The sequence below is a fragment of the Sinocyclocheilus rhinocerous genome, unplaced genomic scaffold, assembly GCF_001515625.1.
Source record: "Sinocyclocheilus rhinocerous isolate Xijiao unplaced genomic scaffold, SAMN03320098_v1.1 scaffold3306, whole genome shotgun sequence".
NCBI classification, from domain to species: Eukaryota; Metazoa; Chordata; class Actinopteri; order Cypriniformes; family Cyprinidae; genus Sinocyclocheilus; species Sinocyclocheilus rhinocerous.
The window spans coordinates 98,722-101,329 of NW_015640049.1; the positions used below are offsets into that span (position 1 = coordinate 98,722).

The 2,608-nt window shown below is 33.0% G+C and overlaps 1 protein-coding gene across 1 annotated transcript in view; it reads left to right on the forward strand.

Moving 5' to 3' along the window:
• Window positions 1-1,349: 1,349 nt before the first annotated feature.
• The window catches only part of LOC107752430 (cyclin-dependent kinase-like 5), a 74,386-nt gene continuing 73,127 nt past the window's right edge, over window positions 1,350-2,608 (forward strand). The window contains exon 1 of the mRNA XM_016568391.1: window positions 1,350-1,465. The gene's annotated coding sequence lies outside the window, so the exon portion shown is untranslated. The remainder of the gene's footprint in view (window positions 1,466-2,608) is intronic.

A 2,608-nucleotide genomic window follows, 5' to 3' on the forward strand; every position in this document is an offset into this window, starting at 1 on the left:
CCCCAAAAAAAACCAGATTGAATTTAAAATATCATCTTATTCAAAGGCTGGAAATGAAAGCAAAGTAAAACTCTTAAAATCTAACATTACTAAAAATAGGTATTCATATTTTAATTCTCTGTGTACACATGTGTCACTAACAAAACAGGTATTTTTTATTTTTTTGCAAAAGTATATTTTTTCATCTATCCAATCCATATTTCCATCTTAAATGATCGCTGTTCTTCATTTGTCCGCTAGGTGGTGTGAGTGATTTGATCGTGTTTATGGCGCAAATACATGGAAAGGTGAATATATTATTCCGTAGCTTAATATATTCTGCGTTTTTGTCAATGCCATGCAATTTCATTTTTAAATGTATATAATACATTGATTTAACATTGATAATAATCAGAAGTGTTTCTTGAGCAGCAAATCAGCATATTATACTGATTTCTGAAGATCATGTGACACTGAAGACTGGAGTAATGATGCTGAAAATACAGCTGCGCATCACAGAAATAAATTACAGTTTAACAGATATTCACATAGAAAACAGTTACTTTAAATTGTAATAATATTTCACAATATTACGATGTTTACTGTATTTTTGATCAAATAAATGCAGCCTTGGTGAGACGTTTTTCAAAAACATAAAAAAAATAATTATTCCAAACCAAGCTTTACATCACACAAATTAATTATATATTTTAAATATATTCACATAGAAAACGTTTATTTTAAATTGTAATAATATTTCACTATATTACTGTTTTTACTGTATTTTTGATCAAATAAATGCAGCCTTGGTGATACTTTTTTTCAAAAGTATAAATTTTTTAAAAAGCTATAAAAAATAGCTTTGCGATCACATAAATGAATTATATTTGAAAATATATTAAAATATAAAACAGTTGTTTTAAATTATAACAACTTTTCAAGTAAATACTAAAGAAATCAGTATTTCGTATTATATTATTATATATTACAGTATTATATTATATTATATTATATTATTTACAAATTGACTGAAATGTGAAAAGTAAATACTAAATAATCATTATCATTAATAATAATAATGATAATAATCATTATTTCGCCCTACATATATTATATTATATTCACTGAAATGTGAAAAGTAAATACTAAATAAATCATTGTTTCGCCCTACATATATTATATTATATTATATTATTGAATAATTATTTAGTAATAATTTTTATTTATTTATAAAAATGCATCATATTACAGTGGTTCTCTTTATGATGTTACTGTGTGCTACGCCCACATTGAGCTGCTGGTCTTCTGATTGGTTTAAATCCCAGAAGGGGCGTGTCTGCAACCAACCTCGATCATTGGAATCGGCTCCAATGACTCTAGTCTGGAAACTGTTGCTGTCGTCGCGTGCGGGTTGACGCGCAGCGGTGCGTTCTCGGGCGCGTTTGGGGATGTGAGTGAATGACCCGCGTCCAGATCAGCGGAATGCGTGAGTACACGGCTCGTTTTGTGATCCGCTCCCGCGACGCCGCTGAGTTTCGGCCGTATGGTGCGTGACTTGACTGCAACGCTTTGACATGCTGTTATACTGCAGTGTTGTGGTGTTTGCGTGCTTTATAATTACAGTCTGTCAGGGCTGCTGTGCGCTGGCTGCGCGGTTCAGCTCCGTGTTTCTATGTGCGTGTGACTCCCACGCAGCGCGGAGCAGCTTCACTGCGACGCCGAAGCACAGAAACACACGCAGACACCGAGCCGTGAAGCGAGATGCGCTCCTGTCTGTCAGTGATCACAGAAGCAGCACACCAGTCTACTGGTTTATTTCTAGTACTTCTCACTCAGATCAGGGATTGTTTGCAGGGGGTTTCTTCAGTTAATGCTGCTTAAGTACTCTTAACCCTCAAGCATCCTTCGGAAAGCAGCCCTTAACTGGTCCTTCGTGGATACATTTGGCTAGGAAGGTCTCAGGTGTGATTTTTTTCTTTGAATTAAATGTCATATCACTATCTTTGATAAAATAAAAACGAGCAATTTATGCATTATTTTGGTGTTTGTTTTATTTATTTACCTCTAAATGTACCATATTTTTTTAAATGTAAAATATGCTTGTTTTTGCTATATTTAATATTTATTTTATTTCACTAAAAAAATAATTCCAGTAAGTTCAGACAGCCAAAACCTAAAAATTTGGTTACATCAAAAATATCAATAGCCACTATTTGGCTGCATTTGTAGGCTGAAATCTATAAGCCAATTGTTGTAACGAACTTAACCTCTTAAGTTTTAGATTTTGTCACAAGTTAAAATTGTAGAATAAAAAAAAAAACACATTTGTGTTGGGTGAGAGTAAACAAAGATGCCAAAATATGCTTACAGACAAATCTGACCATGCTATAAGGAAAAGACAAAGTAGGAGACAGAGTAATCATTTATTTTTAACAAAAAACATCACATTTCAATAACTCAAAGTAAAATGGTACCAAACTGCTAAGAATAAACAATAAACCATAGCAAGTGGCATGTTTCAGACATGTTTTGTTTGGAATCATCAACAAATCTTGCAGTAGGACTTTGATCTGACTTTGAAGTGTGTTTGTGTGTGTGTTTGTGTGTGTTTGTGTGTGTTTGTGTGTGT